This window comes from Aegilops tauschii, chromosome 2 (assembly GCF_002575655.3).
Source record: "Aegilops tauschii subsp. strangulata cultivar AL8/78 chromosome 2, Aet v6.0, whole genome shotgun sequence".
NCBI lineage: Eukaryota > Viridiplantae > Streptophyta > Magnoliopsida > Poales > Poaceae > Aegilops > Aegilops tauschii.
In genome coordinates, this window is record NC_053036.3 from 31,223,795 (window position 1) to 31,247,904 (window position 24,110).

The following is a 24,110-nucleotide window of genomic DNA, read 5'->3' on the forward strand; positions in this document are numbered from 1 at the left end:
TGAAATTTACTGTGAATTTAGGTCAAATTTCCTTATAAGGGCATCTATTTTCACTTTAAAAGGCAGAGAGGGACGGGCTTATAAACTGGTGTGAGCGTCCTTCATTTGGCGAGGTGGGACTAAACACGGGTCGCAACTAGGACCAGCCCTTTAGTCCCGGTTTGTGGTATGAACCGGGACTAAAGGGTGGTGGGCCAGGAGCGTGGACCTTTGGTCCTGGTTTGTCCCACCAACCGGGACCAAAGGGGCCGGACGAACCGGGACCAATGCCCCCACGAGGCCCAGCAGGCCCCTGGCCGCACGAACCGGGACCAATGCTCATGTTAGTCCCGGTTCGTGACTGAACCGGGGCTAATGTGAAAACTGTCCTGTGACCTAAGCCCTGTTTTCTACTAGTGTACTCAAACGGATGTTCGTTTGGAGTCGTGCGTTTGAGTTGGCTTTACCCTCTTTTTGAAAGAAAAGAAAATCTCTAGAAGTAAAAAAAAAAGCGCATACCGAATGTTCAACAGACCAACGTGATTTTCCGTATACGTGTGTAACTAAGCTGCATTACAGGCGTTTCACGTGTTGCTAGTCTGCAATCCATTTGCGATCGGCATATAAATGATTTTAAATAAGATTTGCCGCTCAAAATTTGGATCAATATTTAACATGCAAACACGCAGCCTAGTCACAATCATTCTGAGTAGCAGTGCACAACATTGCAACTTAGATCATAGCATTCGAGTAGCAGTGCATAACCTAACGACTTAGATGCAGAAAAACACACTGAGACTGCCTAGCAGTGCCACCCCCTCCTGTTTCCATTATACAAACTTCTACTTGGAATATAAAGCAACATAAAGAACAGCAGTCGCGCACGCCCACGACATGGAACAGCATCACATCCTTGCTAGTAGTGTTCATTATACAAGCCATACGAGCAAAATCTACGAGCACAAAAGTCTGAGATAAGCTTCCAGCTAAGTAGAGAAAAACTGAAACGGGCATCTGGGAAGCGACCACGGCGAACAAGCAGCACCACAAAGTGGACACAAGCGTGGACAGAGGGTTCAGTCACCGATCTAGCAGCCTGGGATACGGTGTGTAATGATGTCAAGCATTCGATACGCTGGATGGCCGTCGTATGTGAAGCTACTCCGTATCTGTTCAAGGCGCTGCTGGAACAGAGTCTGCGACAGTGCCGGAGCTCTCGGCAGTCTCCCCTAGTGTTGCCGGCGCCGATGTAGAAGAAGATGCCTCGGCAATCTACTGGTGGACAGTCTCGTCCAAGGCCTGCACAGTCGGGTCGACCTCCTCCTCCGACTCAATCTCCTCCTCGGGCTCACTGTCGATCAGACGGAGACGAGCCAACCTCTCCCTGATCTCCTTGTTGGTCTCGTCGTCGTCGTCGCCGTCGCCGTCGTAGTTGTCGTCGTCGTCACCGTCGTAGTTGTCGTCATCGTCGCCGTCGTAGTTGTCGTCGTCGTCGCCGCCGTCGTCGTTGTCGTCGTCGGGTACCTCGGGCTGCTGGTTCAACACGCGTATAAGGACGAGGGAGATGCATGAGCAGACGGCACCAATAACATTCATTATCTGCAGTATAAATCGGACATAAAATGTAGTGTCAATCACGAATGGTAATTTACAATGAGTGGCTCGATCACCCAGAGCAGACAAGTGAAACTGAAAGTGGTGCTACGTACCACCATGTACATGTTGCCGAGCGTGAACCCTCTTATCGCCCATAGCAAACCGTTGATGAGACCAATGCAAGACATGGTCCAGCGGGGTACCATCTGCCGTACTATGTTCATCTCGTACTGCAGGTACATACAGCATAACAGGATATAGGTGAGCGACAGAGCTAGCCGGGTCAAATGCAGTTGACAGGGGGGGGGGGGGGGGGGGGGGGCGGGGGTGCAAATCGGTTACAGTACACATACCCGGTAGTAAAATGCGATGAATAGAGGCGTCACCGGGGCTGCCGCACCAGCCAGCGTGCACAGCAGTTTGTGAAACTCCTCCTGCTTGCGGAGCTCCTCGGTGTCACCGTGAGCAGGAGCAAGTCGACTCCCGACGACCACGGCTAGGTACAGGAGCGCCAAGGCAATCCTCTTGAGCGCAGTGCGCCGCTCGTTCTCAGTGCACAAGATGAGGAAAGTCGTCAGATAGACGAGCTGAATGAAACCGCAGAAGACGTTGAGCCACAGCGCCTCGTTGCTTCCGGACAGCCAGCCGTAGGTGAGCCACGCCGCGTTCCCGAGCACGGCGGCGACGATCGGATCCGGGAAGCGCACCCCCTGTCCTCCAAGTGCCCAGGCCTTCCATGCACTGACCGTGGCCGTCCTGCATGTAGGATTAACACCCCCAATCATACTCGTGCAGCATACACGACCACCTGTGTCACTTAGAGTACAAACAAGGAAAGGAGTCGACAAATTTTTGCTCACATGTTCATCACGGCAGCAGCAAACGCCGTGCCGTAGCAAATCCACGCGAAGACGTCCATGTCCATGTTGATGCCTCGGCAGCCCCGGCCTGTCAACAATTAACAGCAAGATCGAACCCATGTAAGGCAAAACGAAAAGAAAAAGAAGGACCCATCATCCACACACACGCACGCACGCACGCACTCTACCCCGCGGCGCACATGGAACAATCGATGGAAAAATCAATCAACTAGTGTAAAACAAAGAAGAAGTGGCGTAGATTGACGATCGGCCCGATGATGCACTCCACTAGTAGTAGATGGCTAGATCCAAACACGTACGTACGCACGCACGCACAGTCGGATTTGAGACGCACGAAAACCGAGAGATGGTTGAATCGCCTCTACTAGCACCGAGCAAACTGCAGCAGATCTATCTAAGCAATAGAAGCAAGCAAAGGACGCCGCTGGATCGAGCAGCAGCGCTGCCTGCCGCCGTGTGCTTGGCGCAGGCGGCTCGATCCCGCCGCGTGTGCTGCGGTGTGCCGCCGGGGCGGAGAGAAGAAGCGTGGAATGGGGAACGAAATGGCAGCCTGTGCCACGCTCCTCTCTTTTTATACGGAGGCAAAAGGAGCGAGGGACGAGGCGAGCTAGGCCCCACTCTCTCTCTCTCTCTCTCGCTGCCAACAGAAACAGAAATATTCTTTCTCCGTCAGGCTGAAAAAAGTAATTGAACTAGCGCTTCACCTCAGTTAAAACAAATCTGATACGTTCACTAGGTGGCCAATCATCATCGTAATAACCGTAAACAAAACGATTTTATCAGGAAACAAAAACAATCTACCAGATGCGCGATGCACTTCAAATTCGCCCCATCAATGAACACACACGCACGCACACCACACACGCACGCACACCACACACACACGCACGAAGGCAAGCCCAAAGCTAGATCGGCCCGATGATGCACTCCAAAGCTAGATCCAAACACGGACGCAGGCGCATGCACTCGGATTTTGAGACGGGGAGACTTGAATCACCTCTACTTGCACCGGGCAAAAGCACACCAGATCTATCTACGGTACGCTACAGAAACAAGCGACGCTGGCCAAGGCCAAAGCAACACGGCCTCCACGCCCCCTGCATCTACAAAACGAAGACCAAAGGCTAGCTTCGGTCGGCCCCATGATCGACGCATTCTTCTACATGTCGCACGCGCAGGCGAGGCGCTACAGCGAGCAGATCTACTGTAGCATGCATGCGCGCGCACGAGGTGAGACGACGCAACGAAATCTGCGATGAACGAGAAGAGCGACCACATCGATCAAACGAGACGCGTCACGCCGGCGGGGAAGCACGAGCGAGGAGGGGAGGGGAGGAGCGGCCGGAGAGACACGTACCGCCCGCCAGCCGCGTGGTCGAGGTAGCTGCGGCCGGGCCGGCGCCTCGCCCCCCGCGCGCGTGAGCCGCCTGGTCGAGGTAGCTGCGGCGGCCGTGTGCTTCGCGGCCGGGCCGGCGCCTCGACCCCCCGCGCGCGTGTGGCGTGGCGGTGGTGTGCCGCGCAGGTGCGGAATGGCACCGGCACTCGCTCCCTGCTGGCTTTTATAGGGGCGACCGCTGGCCAAATCGGTGCTTCCATCTCATCACGCCTTCGCTTCCCCCTGACACATAACGGAAAGATTCCCTTCCAGAAGATTAATTAGTGAATTAATTTCTTCAGCTTAACTACTAGGCTTGACAGAGGATGCGCATGCACCCACGCAAGCTAGAAGTGAAACCGCCGCTGTGGGAGACGGCTGCGGCTGCAGGTTGCGGGTTGCACGTACCACGGCGGCGCACGGGGGACGTTACGTCGTGACCGTGCCCGTGGTGTGGTGACGTCCATACCTGCCTTTTGCTCGACGCGTCGTGCGTGCAGGTGCGGCTCTGTGCGCGGTCGATGGGCGTGCAGCCGCGGAGAAGGTCGAGTGGAGGAGGTCCCAGCCCAGGTGGTGCAACCCGTGCTGCCACCGAGGCGAACTGCAAGGGGGGGACACAACAGAATCACATGGGCCCCACCTGTTCCTTCTCCTATCTCCCTTTCCCGTTCTCCCGTCCATGCACCGCACCGCACGTACCTCCTCCCAAGTTTCACATCGCGTTTGGGTTCCCGCTCTACGTCTCTCCACTTCCCGCTTCAGAGCGAGCACCCCATTTTTTTCATTCTCTGGCGGACGGCGACGGAAACCTGCATTTGCGTTAAACACCACCATCCAAGATGAAATACTAGAAACGATCATGACCGTTTGTTGAGCATCCGCTATGGTGTTTTTTCCCTAGAAAACCAAGGAAACATAGTATTTGCTTCCATCTTCAAAACATAGTTTTTGTTTCGAGGACCCAACAGGAGCACAACCTATTTTTTCATATAGAAGAAAAAGGGTAGAAACCCTGAAAGCCTAAAAACAAGGCGACCAAATCAGCTGATCCCCATGGTGGGCACAGCCGGAGCGAAAAGCCAAGTCACGTTGCTAGATGTCCTTGAAAGCTAACACTGCCAACTCGTAACGAGTCAAACGGGCGGATGAAAAAATATGCATGTTCCTCTCCTTCCAAATGTTTCATAGTGTGTATATGAGCAACCGATGCGCCTCCTGCAGACCTCCTTAGACTTCTCATCAATCATATCGTCCCACCAATTTGAGACACTACTCGGTTGGACAGAAAATTGGAAACCGACAAGTTCTCATTTGTCCAGGAGATCACATGGTTCCAGACAGCGACAAAGGGGCAATCCTTGCAAAGGCGAGTAGCGGTTTTCAGGCGTCTGGAGACAAAGATAGCATCTGGGGTCATGAGGCCAGCCTAGCACAACAAGCAAATCGACCGTGAGAATTCTGCCTTGGGGCACAAGCCACCCGAAGAACTTGCATTTAGGCATCTGGGGTCATGAGGCCAGCCTAGCACAACAAGCAAATCGACCGTGAGAATTCTGCCTTGGGGCACAAGCCACCCGAAGAACTTGCATTTAGGCATCTGGGGTCATGAGGCCAGCCTAGCACAACAAGCAAATCGACCGTGAGAATTCTGCCTTGGGGCACAAGCCACCCGAAGAACTTGCATTTAGGCATCTGGGGTCATGAGGCCAGCCTAGCACAACAAGCAAATCGACCGTGAGAATTCTGCCTTGGGGCACAAGCCACCCGAAGAACTTGCATTTAGGCATCTGGGGTCATGAGGCCAGCCTAGCACAACAAGCAAATCGACCGTGAGAATTCTGCCTTGGGGCACAAGCCACCCGAAGAACTTGCATTTAGGCATCTGGGGTCATGAGGCCAGCCTAGCACAACAAGCAAATCGACCGTGAGAATTCTGCCTTGGGGCACAAGCCACCCGAAGAACTTGCATTTAGGCATCTGGGGTCATGAGGCCAGCCTAGCACAACAAGCAAATCGACCGTGAGAATTCTGCCTTGGGGCACAAGCCACCCGAAGAACTTGCATTTAGGCATCTGGGGTCATGAGGCCAGCCTAGCACAACAAGCAAATCGACCGTGAGAATTCTGCCTTGGGGCACAAGCCACCCGAAGAACTTGCATTTAGGCATCTGGGGTCATGAGGCCAGCCTAGCACAACAAGCAAATCGACCGTGAGAATTCTGCCTTGGGGCACAAGCCACCCGAAGAACTTGCATTTAGGCATCTGGGGTCATGAGGCCAGCCTAGCACAACAAGCAAATCGACCGTGAGAATTCTGCCTTGGGGCACAAGCCACCCGAAGAACTTGCATTTAGGCATCTGGGGTCATGAGGCCAGCCTAGCACAACAAGCAAATCGACCGTGAGAATTCTGCCTTGGGGCACAAGCCACCCGAAGAACTTGCATTTAGGCATCTGGGGTCATGAGGCCAGCCTAGCACAACAAGCAAATCGACCGTGAGAATTCTGCCTTGGGGCACAAGCCACCCGAAGAACTTGCATTTAGGCATCTGGGGTCATGAGGCCAGCCTAGCACAACAAGCAAATCGACCGTGAGAATTCTGCCTTGGGGCACAAGCCACCCGAAGAACTTGCATTTAGGCATCTGGGGTCATGAGGAGCATGGGCAGTCCAAATATTTGAGTCCTTAAACTTGGGATGCGAGACGTTGAACTCGGCCGCGTAGGCTAAGGACAAAGAGTATTCCCCATTGGCGGTAATGTTCATGTGATGGAGTATTCTTGGTCCGTGATAGCTGGATTAGACTGATCCAACTCCCATAGGGACACAAATTCTCCCAGCTACGAGACGGATTGGATCTCCAGTTTTCCCTGCTCGGCTCATGGTGCACCGTTCTATGCTTGCGTGGGGCGGTCTTGAAGAGATAAGGCGCTAGCAACTTGAGGGGCCCCTTCTCGCTCCAATTGTCATGTTAGAAGAGAGGCTTATGGCCATTCCTGATGGTAATGATGGTGGAGGCCAGGGCAAGGTCCATGTCAGCCTGGTCACATAGCAGTTGGGATCCCACCCAAGGCCTTTTTGGACCGGTCTATTGAAGCGAGGGCCGGCGTTACTGCAGAGTGCGACCAAACTTATCGATGTCACCAATACCGAGGCCACCCAAGTGCTTAGGCCGACACACCGTCTTCCAGTTAAACAACGAGTGACCGCCCGACAACTGCTCCTGGTAATTATATTTCTGCCATACCAAACCATGGATGATCTGGTTAATCTTGTGCAAGAGCCACTTGGGAGGGGCAAGGAAGACCCTTTCAGCCTGTTCAAGTGCTTCCCTTTCCGTTCCTAAAAAAGAGAGGAAATTCCATTCCCCCATGATTTACCCTTTTGACATACATTTACCCAATTTGGAGAAAATCCTCAATTTATACCCCGAATGATTGACTTTGTGCCGCATTTTACCTCAAGAAGACATTTGCATGTCCGAAAGAACACATGTCAAAGCCATGGTCAATTTTTCTACTGCGGTGGTCAATGTGTTTGGTCCGAAGTACTTGAGAGAACCAACTGCCGAAGACACCGCACGAGTAGTGACACTGTCGAAGGCAAGAGGGTGACCAGGTATGCTCGAATCCCTGGATTGCATGCACTAACAATGGAAGAATTGCCCACATGGGCAATGTCAACGTCATTGCAAAAAGCCTGCCATAATTCTTGAAACAATTGCATCTCAAGACCTCTGTATTTTACACTCTATCTCTAGGATGCCCGGTTCTCACAATGACATCAACGTGCCACAATGGTTTCCATTATTTGCAAGGTTGTGTGCGGGCCATATTTTTGTGTGTGTGATGGTATTTATCCTTCGTGGGCGATCTTCGCCAAGATCATCTCCGACCAAGGGGTGAGAAAATAGCTTACTTTGCCCAAAGACAAAAAGAATTTAGAAAGGATGTAGAGAGGGCATTTGGTCTGCTCCAAGCCCATTTTGCAATTGTTCGATACAGAGACGTCGTGAGAAGTGTTGACAACTTGTGTGATCATGTACAACATGATTGTGGTTGATGAGTGTGATGGAGTTTGAATTTGAGCGCATGGGTGATCCTTTCGAACTTCCAAGGCAGAATCCGGTGACGTTTGAGAATTTTATTCAAATGCACCAACAAGTTCGACATCGAGCAATTCATGAGCGGATTCGGAATGACCTGGTTGAACATTTGTCTAGACATACACCGGAAAGAAAGATGACAAACCCCATTTGTACGGAGGAGAAAACGTCTTGAAGATCCCGTGGCGCTCCTCTACGCAACGTGCCGTCAACCCCTGCCCTTTTGCCGTTACCGGGTCGTCGTGGCGAGAGAAAACAGCGACCGTCCACGACCAATCGAGACCGAGAGAGAAACCACGTTCACCGTCGCAACCAATTTCACTGTAGCAACCCGGCGCCGCTGTGCAGCGCAAGCGAAGGCCATCCATTCATTCATTCACCGCGGCGCTCGCTCCCTCGTCTCTCCTCACCTGCCCCGTGAACCAAAAAGGTCCCGAATCCCAACGCACCACCCTCTCCCACAAGCAAAAGATTTCTGCGGAGTAGTACTACTGTTCCCCGGCCCCCTCCCCTTCTTCCATTGATTGCTCTGCTTTTCTCCACGCAGCGCGACGCTGCCACCGCCGCCGCCTCCTCCTCTCCTCCACACGGCAAGGCCACGAACCAACCCCCGTCCCCCCTCTCCTCGCAAATGCCGCCTGCCTGCTCCGGTGCTCGCGCGTGAGCGAGGGAGCGCGGCCGCCCCGGCCTGCTTCCTCGGGTGCCCGCGTGTGGGCGGCTAGGGCGCGAGGCGAGCGCGGCGGCCCGGCCGCGCGGGGGCGACATGGGAGAGATGGATTTGAAGGCCGCGGTGCTCTCCTGGTCGGTCCAGGAGGTCACCGACGACGACTCCTACAGGGGCAAGGTACGTACGTGCGCCATCCATCCCTCTGCTCCGGATGATGATTTGTGCGGGCGCGGCGCGGGGTTCCGAGCTTTGGGCCTTTTTCTTTTAGGTTTCGATTCGAATCCGTGCGGTGCCTGTGCGTGCGTGCGTGCGTACGGACATGATTATTTGATTAAATCCGGCGATTATTTTCGATTAATCGCGTTTTGGTGAGCTGTTTGTCCTCTGCCTTGTATGTGCAAGCTCCAATTCATGGCGTCTGTCTGTGTGGTCCGTGCGCGCTAGGGTTTACAGGGGGTTTCTGTCCACGTGTCATCGAAGTGCAATTAATTAGCATGTCTGGGGTGTCATATTCTGCACTTTCTGGTCGCAACATAGGAGTATGTGATTGTTGCACGCTCGGTGACGGTGACACATGGCATTTCAGGAAATTAGATGTTGCTGCTGTTGGTGGACTTGTGCCATATATATGTGACTGATTCGGGCTAACTCAATGTTATTATGCGTGCTTCTTTTTCCTTTTTAGAACATGCTATGCATGATTGCTGTTGAAAGCAATTGTTCCATTTCTGAATTGTTTACAAAAAAAACTTCAGATAAGATGCCGTGTGAGTTTTAAACAGCGGTTGGCAGATGATAGGTGTGTAAGTTATGTATATACATGTCGCGATGTTGTACAATTTGGTGGCAGAAATTGTGAATTGTTTTGCTATGACAAATTATGTCTATGATTAAGTACGGTGACCTCCTTGTGATATGAGCAGCTTAAGCCCTGTATTGATCCTTGCTTGTTCTTGCAGTAGATGAAAATGACCAGATAGCTCTTCTGTTAGCATTAATTACATGCCATTATGTGCTTAGGGAACTGTTGGTGAATCTTAATCATATTTCATTTATGACCTCTTCTGCGTTCAGATTGAGACTATGCTCTGCAACTTCAAGTCTTTTTTTGCAAGCTTGAGCCATTTTATTCGCGAATCTGTGCGTACGAATATGTGCGCTAGGTTTCTGGTCGTGCTTAAATCTGGTGAATTTTTTATTAATCACATTTAGTGTGCTGTTATCTGCTGCCTTTTAGGTGCAATCTAAGTTGGGTCAGTTGGAAGCTCCAAGTGATGGTACTCTTTGTGTGATCCGTGCGCTAGGGTTTAGAGGGTTTTTCTGTTGGTATTTCAGGAAATTACATGTTGCTGTTGGTGCAATATGGGATGATTAGGACTAACTAGATGTTATGTATAATTTTTATGTTACTGATGGAGGTGCACATTGCTGTTGAAAAGGATGACAAATTAATTTGCTATGCTCATGATGTACCAATAGTTGTGAAGTGTTTTAGCTGGCTGTAGCATCATCTAGTCCGTCCCATTCTAATTTTTTTTAGATAATACATGGTGTAAGTTTTAAATGGTTGTTGGGAGATGATAGGTGTGTAAGTCATATATGTATCCTAATGAGAGAGACATTTCATGACGCTGTACAGTCTGGTGGCAGAAACTATAAATTGTTTATGCCTGTGGTTATTTAAGCCCCGTATTGAACCTTGCTTGTTCTTGCAGTAGATGAAATTGACCAGATAGCTATTTTGTTAGCACTAATTACATGCCATTTATGTGCCCAAGAAATTGTTGGAGAATCTTTTGCTAAATATAACCATATTTCATTTATGACCCGTTTTGTGTTAAGGTTGAGCTTTCCATGCAACTTCAAGTCTTTTTTGCACGCTCGAGCCTTTTTTTTTCAAGTATGTGTTCATGAATGGACCCTGGACCGGCAAAGCTTATACATGCATATGTGTGCTAGGCTTCTGGTCGCGCTTATATCTGGTGATTTTTTTTTTGATTAATTGCATATAGCGTGCTGTTGTTCGCTGCCTTTTATGTGCAATCGAAGTTGGGTCAGTTGGATGCTCCAAATGATGGTGCTCCGTCTGTGTGTGGTCCGTGCGCTAGGGTTTAGAGGGTCCATCTGTCCACGTGTCATGGATGTGCAATTGGCATGTGAATGCCATTTCTGGACTGTCTGATAACAACATAATAGTTGCACGCTCGGTGACACATTGTATTTCAGGAAATTACATGTTGCTGTTGGTGCCATATGTGACTGATTCGGGCTAACTAGATTTTATGCACTCCTTTTCTTTTTTTTCTTTTAGAGAATGTTACACATGATTCTTATGTTACTAATGGAGGTGCCCATTGCTGTTGAAAGTGATGTCACCATTTGTGAATTGTTTCCAGAAAACTACGATAACATGTGGTGCAAGTTTTAAACGGCTGTTGGGAGATGATAGGTGTGTAAGTCATGTATCCTCGTGAGAAAGATACATGTCGCGATGTTCTACAATTTGGTGGCAGAAATTGTAAATTGTTTTGCTGTGAAAAATCATGTTTATGCTTGAGTATGCTAAACCTCCTTGTGGCATGAGAGCACCTTAAGCTCTGTATGGATCCTAGCTTGTCCTTGCAGTAGACGAAATTGACCAGATAGCTTTTCTGATAGCATTAATTACATGCCATTTGTGTCCTCAAGAATCTGTTGGAGAATCTTTTGCTAGCTATAATCATATTTCATTAATGAACTATTCTGTGTTTAGGTTGGGACTATTCCCTGCAACTTCAAGTCATTTGATCGCGATCTCCTTTGTGCCTAATACTGCCTTGGTAATCATCCATATGCTCTGCAGTTGGGTAGGCTCGGGTCATTGTTTTTCTTTGTCACATGTTTACTACGTTGAGCCAAAGCACTTTGTTGCTTTTTCAATATATGCATGCATATGGATTCCAATCAGTTCTTTGATGTGAAAATACGTTTGTTGCTCCTTAATTATTGTGCAAGCCATTGTTAAATGGAACGATTCTGTTCCAATGATACTCCAATGTCAAATATGCTTTAACCAGCATAAAGTAAGTTGTTTGAAGGATATTAATGACTTCTGGCCTAATTCAGTACGTCCAGTTACGAAACTTTGCTGAAAATGTACTCTAGATCCACCTATACGGCTATACCCATACAATTTAGCTTGTATATTTCTTTCTGTTAAATGTATGTTGTCGTCATCCAGAAAATGAAGGTCAATAATGTCATTACATGAAGCTACCAACCTTAGAATCGTGTAATTTTCTTTTCTTTATGTTTGTTCCCTATTTGCAGCCTTTTTGGCCCATTGTCTAACTTATTATTCATATTTGTAGCATTCTTTCAGGAGAGTTTGTGCGGGTTGTTGTTCCTGATGGAAAAGCTGTAGATGCAATGGTTCCATAAACTGTGAAAAGGACTTCCACTCCCCTCAATGGGACGGAACATGAGATACGTGCACTTCCAATTTTGCAGTTTACTGTCTTGTAATTGTCCTATCTTTACCTGGTTGTAACAAAATGCATTCACGCTAAGTTTTTTTTTGTACTTTTCATGCTAACTTAAAAAAAAACAGTAGTTAACCAAAATTGATTGAACATGAGGAATGAAGTGAGATTGAGAAATCTAAAGGCTAAGAACTGGTAGGGAGTGATTAGTTAGTAGTACCTGCACCCATTGGCTTCGTAAATTAATTCAATGCCAAGAAGGCATGGGCAATGCTATTTTGGTTTCTTTGTAGCTTCGTCACATTACAATATTATTTCTGTAATTGTATCACTGTTTTTGGAATTTTATGTATTGTGGTATCGTCACATCCATATAATGTACCCAGGCAACGTAGTCACATCCATATAATGTACCCAGGCAACGTAGTTTCTTGACGAGTAAACTATAAGTTACTGGAATTTTGTGTTTGATGTATGTCCAGTGTCAACATAGGATTCTTATGTCACAAAAATGTGATTCTGAAATAATTACCAGATTTTGATCATAAACTTTGTTACTACACCACTTATCATATATACCATGACTACTATGGTCATTTCCAATCAGTTTTTGATCTTCTCCAATTTGCCAAAAGGTGAAATTCTAATTTGTTGTTAACAATGGTCTGATGTGTTTCATCTTGCTACTTTTGTTTAGATTATGGCTTTGTTTTAAGCTACGCTGTCGTGGTTCTAGTAAAATATTATCAGCTCCTTTTCTTCTGTTGATTGGTGTCATTATCTCAATGCAGGTAAACATAGATGAGGGGGAAAGCTTCATCCTCTGTCTTCTCCCCCTCACTATTTGCCTGCTGAGAACGGTTAGTTCTGTTAGATATTTCCATTAAGTTGCTTTGGAGATTCAAATGGAAAGTGGGTATGCAGAAAATGGGGTGTCCTGCGGCTGGGTTTCCATCACATTGAATGTTATAGAGCTAGCAATGGGGACTTCAGTGTAACATGACATATAGATTTAAGTTCTAGAGAAGCACTTAATTCACATTTGTATGAGCTATTTAGCCACACAATTAGCACAATAATATTTGTGATTATTCAAGAAGTTTGTCACTCATATAAGCTGGGCTTATGGGGTCTTAACTTATAAGAGACTACCTCACAAACAGAGCACTTTAAATAAAATACCCTCTAAAATTTCATGCATACAAAAATCAAGTTCAGTATATTTTAAAAGGTCAATTACCTGTGAGCTTAAACAGTTAAGTGGTTGAAGCATCATGTTTATTTATTTCTGGACATTTGGTATTCATTGAGTTATTAATCTACGGGGATACATAATGACACTGTTCATATTTATATATTGTAGGACAAAGTTCCCGTGGTGCTAAGAATATACCATGATACCCTTATTACTGTTATGAAAGCTTCAACCAAATCCACTGTTATGTAGATGCTTCCAGTCTTAATTTCCAGAAAATTTAGACTGGTAGCATGTAATAATGGTCTTACGTTATGAAGCCTCATGATTACAGAGAAGCTTCAACCAAATCCACTGTTACATGACTAGATTCTGATTCAGTAACTGGGGACAGAGCTGCTAATTCTGATGGTCTTACACTTTTTTTTCTTAATGTCTTCATAGTTTGCTACTTTCTACACTAAATTCCTACTTGTTTTGAACTGTAATCGTGCAGCTGGAGGGCATTCTTTACCAAATAAGCTGCGTAGTCTATCATCTGAAGGGTTTGTTCAACTGTTATCGGCTATTTTTAGGATAGTTCTGGTAAATTGGTTTCTCAATATGACAATTATTTTGTTTTCCTTTGGACAATAAAATTCTACCAAATTTAATCTTAATGTACATCTCCTTTCCTGTAAATTCAGGTACATCTGCTGCAAGCAGCTGAAGTTAAAAAAATAGTTCAGTGGATCACGAGAAACCTTGATGGGAACATGAGTTCTGATGACACAAATCCTGTCATACAACATGGTGGATCAGTTGACTTTTCCCAAGGGAATGACAACGGTGTTACTTCACGGGTCTCCAATACTGTTACATGCAGTACTACTAAGCTTCCATTGTTTCAAGGAAAAGCAACTGATATGTCCAGTACAAATTCAAAAAAAAATGCTCGGTACGTTAAGTTCTAACATGTTCTTTCTTCCATAAAACCAAGTTGATTCGTCATGGTGATGCTGTGGTCCGTTCTAGCAAATCCAGTATTTCATTATTTGCATGTGTTAATTATGTGTGATGATGCCAAAACAGATTTGCTTGAACATCTGCATTTTCCGCAGAGCTGATATGTTGAGAGAAAGCACAGAAGCAGTTTTTGCTGCATGTGATGCTGCACATGGACGATGGGCTAAGCTGATAGGTGTTCGTGCTGATCTACATCCCAAGTTGAGGATTCTTGAGTTCCTGATCATCCATAATACACCCTCTGTTTCTAAATATAAGATGTCCCGCTGGTTCCATTTAATCTGTCAAAACGCCTTATATTTAGGAACGGAAGTAGTATAAAAGAAGAATCTATAGCTGGTACAGAAAAGGTTATTAATTTTCTGTTTAAATAATATGCACAGACACATATTAGTTTCATAAAAGCAAGTTCTGATATTATCTTAACCTCTTGTCCTCATAGATTGGAGGCAGGTTAGGTTACAACATTCGTGGACTATCAGCATAGTGTTCAGGTGGTTATATATTGTTTTATTGAAGTTTATGAAAGCTTAATCTACAGTCTTACAATCGGATCATGGAACAAAGTTAGAAGCTTGTTTTAAATTTTGTTATTACAAGCAGCAGCTTATAGAATAAGTGCAGCATCATTTTGCCAGAAACATGAATGAGTAATGATGCTATTTCTGGAGTATAAAGCCCTCAGGCTTCTCCCTCAATTATATAGCCTTATGGATGTACACCAACTTCATTACAATGCAGTTACTTTCTTCTGTTTTGCAAGCAATATTACCCAGACAGTAGTGGTATCCACCATCAATCAAAGAACTTGAGGATGAAATGATAGTGGAATTAAGGATATAAAGGATTAGGAAATCTCTGATCTTCATAATTACTTGAATTATCTTCAAAAAGTTTTATGTTAGGGTTTTTTAAATCGAATTCTGATATTGATTTTAGATTGATATCAATCTTATTTTGTAGCTGAATCCCGAATTATACAGTTTTTGTGCTCTAACATTTAATATTCCTTTGAAGATGACAAAAACTATGGCAGTTCTTGACCAAGAGACGTGGGTTGCTGTTGACGTTCCTGAAGAATTCCAAGTGATTGTTTTGTCACTGCCATCAACTGAGGTTCTTGTTAATGATGTTGAGATGCCTAGCACTGGTAACAACTCAAAGCTCAGTGAGGATGGAGTTTGTACAAGTCAAGAGTCGCATATTCAACTGAAAATAATGTTGAAAATCACAGTGGAACATCTATGAGGTATTTGTACCGTGTGCCTCTGATTGAAGACATGGTCAGATCTATGGTCACGCCTTGAACTCATCAGTGAAGCACCCTTGCTCATGCCTTGAACTCATCAGTGAAGCACCCTTGTTAAAAATACTTTCCATGGAGGTAACAGGAAAATCAGGATCATACTTTATGGATGTGGATTTTTGGGGCAATGATGATGTTTTTCTACTGGGCTTATTCTGCGAGGAATGATGACATATTTGTTTTGTCTAGCATAAAACCTGAAGCTGCAGAGGACTTAAACTGCCATGGTGTGACATATTATTGTTTGGCAATAGTCACTGAGGTTTCTATGGTTGATGAATACCAGAACAGCTTCAGAGTCAAAGTTGCAAAGAATATTGGTCTGGACGAAGACTTAAACAAACTCGAACATGCAATATTTCTCAATAATATCACAATAAACGTACGGATATGGAAAGCACTTACCTGCAAAACGCACATGAATGACAATTTCACACTAATCAAGTCCCTCTTAGCCCCCACAAATCTGGTAATATGACATGAATATTCGTGTTTTAGTTTTACTTGCTATTTTCATTACCATTATAAATTAGTATGTGACCTGACCTTTTGAGCTCCTCTTTGTTGGCTCTGTTGCAGGGTGAGGATGTTTGTGGTATCTGTGTTAAACAGGATGGAGTCTGTTTGGCTTCTTTCGCAGAGACATCCGGAAATTATTGGGCGAGGATGCTACTGAATCTGTGATCTCAGCTGTAAGATGTGGGCGTGTGAAGTGTATATGGGGTCCACCAGGTACTGGAAAAACCAAGACTGCACTTTACTGTTGGTTTTGGCATGTTTGAAATGCAGATTTTTTTTTCTGAATAAGCTGAACTCTTACTTGTGCTCCCAGAAATGTTGCTTTTGTTGGAGTTTGCACTTGTTTTCAGTCGACGGTGTTGTAGGCTGAATGTACACTATTGTAGGAACTGGATGGAGCAAGGTCTACATGCCTTAAATTGCTTAAAGATCTGCTACACTCGCTTAATTACCCATTGGAGTAAACAGAAACTGGGTCCAGAGCATACGTAATTCAACAGTTCTGTTCTAGCTCTACCTCTTATTGTTGATGAGGGTGCTCCCCCCCCCCCCCCCCCCCCCCCCCCCCCCGCGCGCGCGCGCGTCTGCATTGGTTAAAACTGGTAGGAGAAGACTGTCGGCTTAGTGCAATGGTTAAAAGCAAATGATGGTTTTGCCTCACCCTCTTTATACTGTTTGATTTCATTTCTTAGTCATTGATGCATTTATCAACAAGATAAACTTTTGAAAAAAATGTAACAGCCATATCTTTTTTTTATGTTTCATTGTTATTGATCTGTTTTTGATGATCTTAATCCTTACATTTCATAGTTCATCTCTAGGTATGCAAAGAAGCTGGATTCGTGACAAGTTTATTTGAGAGATTGGTTATGCTCAAATTTGATAAACATTTGTTGAATATACAGTATCACATGAATCCTTCTGTTAGCTTATTTCCAAGTGCTATGAGAGGAAGATTTTAGATGGTTCCATTGTCATGTCTCCTAGTTGTGATAAGGATTACACATGCGTCCCTTTTGTCAGCTACACGTTTCTAAATGTCACTGATGGAAGAGAAGACGAAGAGGGCGCATGAAGCAGTCGTAGAAACATGGTTAAAGTTGCTGTTGTTTGCAACTAATCCATTCCATCTTTAAATGTATGTTTAAGCTGAACTCTATCCTTCCTTTAACCTTAACATCCTTTCTATTTTTTCTTTTATGAAGCTACCTTGCTAATATAACATTGGATCTTTAGAAGTTTATGTGGTCTGCTGTTCTTGTACTGCATACTTCATAATCTTCATTGGTAGAAATGTGTTCACTACAATAGTGTACGTTGAGAGTCCAGATTTCTATTTGTATCTCATGATATGGTATTGCATCAATCCAGCTTTATGAAATTTCAATTCTACTGCCCTCTTTCGTAGACAAATGTTACATTTGTAGTTAGAAAAAAGAGAACATTAGGTAGATGACATGAAAGGTGAAACATTATGCCCTATTACAGTTGTTGGCCACTTTATGAACCCACTTTAGTAACTTCTATTATTTCCGGACTTCATAGTGAAAAAGCAATGATATGTCAATGATTTGGTGATATAGAATCGACTTAAATTTGCTGAAGAAAATGCTTTCATTAGCCTTGTCCAAACTTTGATCCCTAAAGGTCACTAAGCATACCACATAAGTTATTTCTGCAGGTTGGATAAGGACAGACCAAGGGCTCAGCATAGTCCACGGTCTCTCCATATATTGCTCAAGTTGATGCAATTAAAAGTCGACCTGCCAAAAAATATGACACATATGATGGCTTTCATGTGCGGGTGAAGTCCATTGATGATTTCCAAGGAGAAGATGATACATCAATACAATCAACTGTTAAGAGAGGAGTTGTAGGATTTCTTGCTGATAACCAAAGAACAAATGTTGCTCTTACTAGAGCAAGGCGTGCATCAATTTATTCGGGACCCCTTGTTTTATTGCTGCTCAAAGTATGTCAGACCGATTCTACAAATTATCAGGTGGATGCTTTTTCATGCACGTAATGTCTTTGGATTGTTGGGAATGCTCATACACTGTATACAAGTGGGACTTAAAGGACAGACCTTGTTGCTGCAGAGAGATGTAAATGTGTTCTCAGTGCCACTAATGATGCAACCATCTGTAAGTTGGTTCTGCAAGTAAAGCAAGAGCTTGATGAACTTGACGATCTTCTTAATGCTGATTCAGTGGGTTTCAGCCATACCAGATGGAAGGTAAGTATTTAGCCAGTTTGACTTTGAACATGCTTTCATGTTTTCTAATATGTCGCTGCACTTAAATTACCCAAAATGCAAACAACATGTATGTACATTTGTCCTATTAGACTTATAACTGTTGTTAGGGAGTTATAGTTTACTGAGTATACAATTCCTTTATAGTGTGATTTTGTTTGTGTTGATGAATAGATCTGTACTTCACTTTTTAGAATCATGTATGTGGTTCGCTTGTCTCTGCTAGGCTGTTTGCTCTGTAATTGGATTTTGCGAGGTTTGTAGGACATGTGCTACTTTGTACCATGCTATGTTAATCATTACGTGGTTCTTTACATAGAGTACGTGTCATCTTGAGAACCTCCTAGTTTTCTTGAAGAACACATTGTCCTTTCATTTTTCTCGTATATGTTAGGAAATATGCAACTTATATTTTCAGGTGGCCATAGGCCAATATATATACATGTAGAGGTGCGGTACAATATGCAGAAAACAAAGAAGACATGTAATATATCCTGGTGTGTTGAGAGAAATCATCTGTGAAGATAATATAGTAGCGATAACCTCCTTTCAAGTCAAAGGGAGCTGGACCCTAGTCATCAGAGTTAACTGGAGTCTCGGCGGGCGCCATTGCAAATGGCGCCTCGGTAGGTGCCCCTCGGGATATCTCCGCGGCCAGCGCCGGGGACATCCGCGGCGGCGTCTTGCTGGCCTCCTCCACCCCTGCTGTGCTGCGGGGAACGGCGACCGCCGCCGTCGGCCCTTCCCTCCGCTCGCCCGGCGAGGCCCTTCTCGAATACTCGCTAACAGTCTTCTCCTCTTCGGTATGTTTACCCCTTTCCGCCGCCCTCTCCTCGCCTACCATGGTTTGGCTGGGGGTCCTGCTGCCGGCGCCTCTGCCGCCGTCCACCGCCGTCGTAGCCCTGCTCAATGGTTGGATTGGCTCGCCCTTTGCTTACCCTTTAATTTTTCAGTTTAGCGACTGCTTATTCTCTTTTACCGTTGCTAATCGTAACATTGCTAGTTTCATTCTGTCGCTCGTGGGGATTAACTACAAGGGCTTAGTTGTTCGTTTCCTGGCTAATCCTCCCCCTGTTGGACTGCCTCTGCCTCGTCTTTTTGCTGCCCACACATCTCTCCTCTCTGCCCCTGAAACCCGGGCCTTTCAACCCCTGTCGTCATCCCCCTCTAATGCGACTTGGAGCGTCGACTGTGTTGCTGCCCCGCGTGCGAATCCGTACCTGGCCTATCCCGACGCGGGCCCGGCAACCTCAAACATCACCTCCTCGTCGCGATCCTGCCTAACATCTACCCTACACATCTCCTGTAGCGTCGTCCGTGACACTTGCTTGGACGATCGTCCCCCTCCCCCCCCCCCCCCGCCTGAGCTGCCACGTAGCTTGTCTAGTTTCGCTGTCACCCGCGCTACATCTCGGCCTCCCGTTTTGGATGTTTCAGCCACTGGTATCCTGCCTCTTCCTTTTGGCCCGCTGCAACTGGTCCAACTGGCATGCCGCTCCACGCTATCGCCGACTGCAGGGCGCATGCATGCTCCTCTGTGTTCGGCCAACCCGAGGCGCCCTGGTTTCCCTCCTCGCAGGCGGCGACCCATGCTTGATGCCTCTGCCCCTGGGATCCTGCCGCGGCCTCCGGGCCCGCTCTCGTGGTCAACTTCTCCCCATCGTCAGCCAGAGGTACACGACAGCCCGCCTTCTGTCAGGCCGCAAACCACGGGATGTGACAACGGCGAGGCCGAGGCCGCCCGCCTGACGTTGCCTCGACTGTCGCTCTCCCATGCCGGCAGCCCGCATGCAGGACCGTTGGCATCTTATGCCCATGCCCTTCTTGCTTCCTCTTATAGCATGCACCCCCATGCATGCGTCCACACAGCTCATCCCTCCCGCCTAAAAATCTCAACGCCATGAACCCTGCTTCCGATGCCTTGCTCTTGACCACCAAGTTCGCGACTGCCGAGACCCCGTGAGGTGTTGCCGATGCTGGCGTGTGGGCCACACCCAGCATGGGTGCACGGCTATTTTACCCCTAGCCAACCCCTTGCCTCTCCTCAACCCTGCGCCTGCCCTTGCTCCTAGCCCTCCTCTCGCACAACCTTCCTTGAGCTCTCCACCGCCTTCCCAGCCCACTCCGGCTCCCATGGCTGACTTCATCCCCCTGGAGCTCACCTTCTCCGAGGACGAGCAGCCGCCGTCCCCTGCCCACGCATCCCCACCACGCATCTTTGCCTTCCCGGAGCAGACCGCGGCGGCGGAAGTCGACGATGAGGCTTTTGAGGAGGAGGAGGACCCGGGCGAGGTTGAGTTCGAATCGGGAGAGGAATCCACTGATTCGGACGCAACCCAATCCCTTTTTCTCTCCTCTCCTCCTAGGCACTGTCGGGATTTCTCCAACGTTTTCATGCCTTTCACCCCCATTGAGCATTTCCAAAACCTCGCATACGCCATTGTCAACCCTCCTCACCCCTTCCCCCAAGCTTGCATCCGCCGTGCTCTGCAGACCAGGGCTGGCAACCGCCCTGTGATGATTCGGGCCTCCTCCTACGGGGCGGGGTTGGTCGTGTTTGGTTCGGCCTATGAGCGCGAAGTTTCCATCCTCAACAGTCCTCTTTCCTGCCCCATAAACACCGTTAGCCTTGTGTGTCACGAAGACACCGAAAACCGCTTCCTTTTCCGTCTTGGCACGGTCTCCGCCCTTCATATCGAGGATTTCCCTCTCGAGTACTGGTTTACTCCTACCATCATCAACTCCATTGTCCCTTTCGCATGTCCCATCGAGATTGACCCTGTTTGCCTTACCGGTGTGGACTACTCTGCTGTCCTAGTCTTCGTCAAGTCTTGTACCCTCACTGACGTCCCTCATACCATCCCGGTTCATGGCTTCTCCGGCCTCGGTGCTATTGCTTCCGTCCTTGTCATCCACTCCCAAGAGCTCCCGCCCGACCCTGCTTTTGCGGGCCTCGACTCCGACTCCGACAACAACGGTGGCGGTGGCGGGGACGACAGCGATGAGGGGAGCGGCGAGTTCCCCGGCGGCATGGACCTGAACCTGTCGGCCCCTTCCCCTCCACCAACCGACGATGCTGGAAAAGGCCACACTTCGGAAGGAGATGAAGCTGGAAGGCAAGAAGAGGGTGGCCCCGCGCAATGAGCTGTTGCTGCCCGCGGTGGAGCTCATGGAGCTTGCCGCTGAGGGCCCGCCGCCGCTCCCGCGCAAGGATGCTCTCCAGCTTGCCATGGCTTGTGGCGTTCCCGAGATCGACCTCAACATGGTGCCCGCCGGTGACGGCAAATTGGGGGAGCGTAGGTCCACAGCATGCCCACCTTGGATCTGCTGGAACTCTTTCCCTCAAATTAAAGCGTACCAGGGACATGGCAAAAAAGTGGTTGTCCAACAGAAGATCGCCTAAGATCATAGCCTTAAACTGCCATACCACTATCGATTTCCTGGATAAGCTGGAAGAGGCCAGGACGTTGTCGTCTCTCGAATCCGATCTTCGGCTTGCGATCAAGCTTTCGCTGCACCGCCATAATGCTGCCATTGCAGCCTACTGGAGGCAACGGGCAAAGGTTAAGGACTGCGTTTTCGGTGACGAAAACTCGGCCTACCTTCATATTTGTGCCTCGGTCAGACACCGAAAAAACCAAATCAAATCCCTTGAAAACAATGGCACTACCTTCACTGCGCATCGTGACAAGGAGGCTGTTCTTTTGAACTTCTTCAAAAACTTGGTGGGCGTAAGCCATCCTGTCTCCTTTTCTTTGATCTAGATAGTCTACTTCTCCCGAACTCGATTACTTCCGCTCAAGCTTCCAACCTCTCTGCTCCTTTTACTTTGGAGGAAATAAAGGCTGCTCTATGGGCCATGAAGGACGATGCAAGCCCCGGGCCGGATGGTTTTGGCCTCGCTTTTTACAAGAGCAACTGGGATCTTGTTAAATTGGATCTTCTCAATTTGCTTAATGATTTTCATGCTGGCTCAGCAGACCTTATGCATTTGAACACAGCTCACATCGTGCTCCTACCAAAGAAGTCTGACGCCGCTAAGCCAGAAAACTATCGCCGTTGAAGTTTAAATTGTGTTCCGTGAGGTTCCACGAGATTTGGGCTTATCAGAAGGGTGTTAGGCGATGTTATGCCAATCCTCACGAAGAAAGTCGCGTAGCGTGTTTTCCTGTTGGGGGTCCAGGCCTGTTCCAATTGAGGCTGTTTTGGACGGGTCCTCGGGGTGGACTCAGAATTTAATGATCTCGTCGCCGGGTTTGAACGATGTTGACTTCGAGCGCTTTGCGAGGATTACATCGTCTTTATCAACCTTTGCTGGCAGCTCGGATAATTCTTCGACTCCTAAGGCTTCGGCTTCGGCCTCCATGGCAAGGATTTTGTCCTCGGTTCTAAACGACCGATTTGGGTTGCCGCAGACAGTGATGATATGTTTGGGCCTGGTCATCTTCTTCCGCAGAGAGAAGTCCACATTTTAACGCCAAATTGACCACTCGGTTTGATTTATAACCCTCGTCTTCGAAAATGGTCGGAATGCACCCTCTACTTACCATAAAGTTCAAAACACAACCCTGATTTCATTTTTGGCTAATCAACTAGTTTCGACCAAAGTCAAAGCTGACTAGGCATGCCAACTCAGCAGCCAATGCCACACAAGCATCTAATCGAGTCTCTCTCTATTCATTTTTCCTCTATCAAGCCGTGACCCATGCTCTCAAAGTCTTCGCCGCATGGCACGCCTCACTTCCCCCACCCCACCCATGGCCGCCACCAACTTTGTCGCCGCTGAGCGGCGATCGTTGGTGGTGCCACACCGCCCCCATGTGAGGTTACATTCTTCTTTCAGTTCCTCTTGTTAGGGAATATGCACCTTGTATTCCCATAGGGCCATAGGCTGCGCTCTAGTCTGGGCCTTCGTAAAGAAATCTGCCAACTGTAACTTGGAAGGCACATACTGAAGAGCAATAACCTGATCCAGCACACCAGCGCGCACATAGAAAGCATTAACACCAATATGTTTGGTGAGCTCATGCTTCACAGGGTCGCGCGCAATGCTAATAGCACCTGTACTGTCAGACATGAGCATAGTAGGTGTAGTGATAGAAACACCAAAGTCCTGAAGTAACCACCATAACCAAGTCACCTATGCCGTCAAAAGAGCCATAGCTCGCAACTCAGCCTCTGCACTCGAACGTGAAACCGCAGTTTGCTTCTTCGTCTTCCAGGCAATGAGTGAACCACCAAGGAAAACACAATAAGCAGAAAGTGAACGGCGATCTGAGGGATCACTAGCCCAGGTAGCATTCGAATAGGCCCGAAGCTATAAGGAACCGGAGTGAGGAAATAACAGACGGTGAGAGATCGTGCCCGAAGTATCGAAGAACACGAAGGAGGTGACTATAGTGAACCAAAGTGGGGGCGTAGACAAACTGACTCAGAACATGGACCGGGTAGGAGATATCAGGACGAGTGACAGCTAGATAGACAAGACTCCCAACAAGATGATGATAACGCGTCGGATCAGGCAAGGGGTCACCATCAGTATCACGAAGGTGAACATTGAGCTCCATAGGAGTCTCAACAGTGCACTTATCAGTAAAAGCAGCACGAGCAAGAAGATCCTGGATATACTTTTCCTGAGAAATAGAAAAGCCATCAGAGGTAGAAGAGACCTCGATCCCAAGAAAGTAGCGAAGAGGGCCAAGATCAGACATAAGAAATTGCTCACTAAGACAAGCCTTCACAAAGGCAATATACTTGGGGTCGTCACCA

At 47.3% G+C, this 24,110-nt stretch overlaps 1 long non-coding RNA gene across 2 annotated transcripts in view; it reads left to right on the top strand.

Moving 5' to 3' along the window:
- Positions 1–8,394: 8,394 nt before the first annotated feature.
- The window catches only part of LOC109779152 (uncharacterized), a 38,426-nt gene continuing 22,710 nt past the window's right edge, over positions 8,395–24,110 (top strand). For both annotated transcript variants that reach the window (XR_012201659.1, XR_012201660.1), the window contains exons 1-12: positions 8,395–8,778; positions 11,354–11,420; positions 11,952–12,922; positions 13,754–13,842; positions 13,944–14,194; positions 14,358–14,462; positions 15,280–15,646; positions 15,758–16,037; positions 16,148–16,300; positions 16,909–17,225; positions 17,769–18,089; positions 18,187–18,323. This is a non-coding gene — a long non-coding RNA (uncharacterized lncRNA). The remainder of the gene's footprint in view (positions 8,779–11,353; positions 11,421–11,951; positions 12,923–13,753; positions 13,843–13,943; positions 14,195–14,357; positions 14,463–15,279; positions 15,647–15,757; positions 16,038–16,147; positions 16,301–16,908; positions 17,226–17,768; positions 18,090–18,186; positions 18,324–24,110) is intronic.